Genomic DNA, 1,486 nt, shown 5'->3' with positions numbered 1-1,486 from the left:
TCCGGTGAGTTCCGGTACGTCAGGGAAATAAGGTCCGACCGTGTAAAGTAATTGTGACCGTGTATAACGTTCCGCATGGAGACCCCCAAAGTATGTTGTTTTTAAATCCCCGAACAACACATCTTGGAAATTCAAAGACGGTCATTCGACACGAGGTTAGCGTTATATTCTATGTCTTTTAAGATTTATTTAAGATTATCAGCGGGTATCAATTTAAGATTTATGTCAACAAGTTTCCTGTGATAAATAATCCAATATTGTGAGGTCTCACAATACACATAAATAAAATGTATTCGAATAGAATGAAGGCCCATTTAAGAAGTCGTGTTCAGGGTTGTTAGGAAATCCTAATATAATATAATATAATATGATATAATATAATATAATATAATGTAATATCTATAATATGATATAATATAATATAATATAATATAATATAATATAATATAATATAATGTAATATAATGTAATATACTATAATATGATATAATATAATATAATATAATATAATATAATATAATATAATATAAAATAATATAATATCATATCATATCATATCATATCACATCATATCATATCATGTAATATAATAAAATACATTACAATATATCATAGTACAATATAATATAGTATAATAAAATAGAATAAAATATAATATAATATAATACAGTATAATATAATATAATGTAATAATGAATTAATACATGAATAATTAATATGAATATCATATAATTTAGTTGACTATTGAATTTAATACAATGAAACATATTAATAGAATAGAAGATATGATGATGTACAATGATATAATAGAATAGTGCCATTTAAATTATGTTGCATTCCCAACCACTCCAGAGGAGTCACTGACAGCAGGGCGATACCTCTCTGTGTATGGAATGTTGATATGACTGACAGGTGCTGTGGTTTGAACAGGGATTATTTCCAGAGCAGCCTGACTTTGGATTGCCCTTGCATGTTTGATCTAGATAAGTGGGGAACACGATATATCACTGAAGCGCATGTATTGGGGAAAGGAGGGGTGGAGAAAAAGAAACAGAGCGATAGAAAGAGAAAAGACAAAGAGACTGCGGCGAATGTCTGCGGTGTGTGTGTGTGTGTGTGTGTTGCGGCGTGTAAGTGTGTGGTACGCCTGTGTGATTGAAACACCCGGAGAGCTTGAGCGATATGTGATTATTCATAAGCACCCCCTCCCCGTTCCCACCAGTCAGCCAGAGTCTTAAGTTTGCATTTCAGAGGCGCTGACGAGGCAGAAGACCGGAGAGGTTGGGCGGAGAAAAATCGAATCCCTTCAACCCAAATCTCTCCACCTGCCCTTTTTGTCTCTCTGTTATGCCTGCATTCTAGCTGCAACACACCTTTACCTGCATACTAATCGCCAAGTACGTGAGTGTATGCACACTTTGGCAACTCTCTGTCTCTCTCTCTCACACACACACACACACACACACACACACACACACACACACAC

The sequence above is a fragment of the Zeus faber genome (assembly GCF_960531495.2).
Source record: "Zeus faber genome assembly, chromosome: 1".
Lineage (NCBI taxonomy): Eukaryota > Metazoa > Chordata > Actinopteri > Zeiformes > Zeidae > Zeus > Zeus faber.
This window is presented reverse-complemented; position numbering follows the sequence as displayed.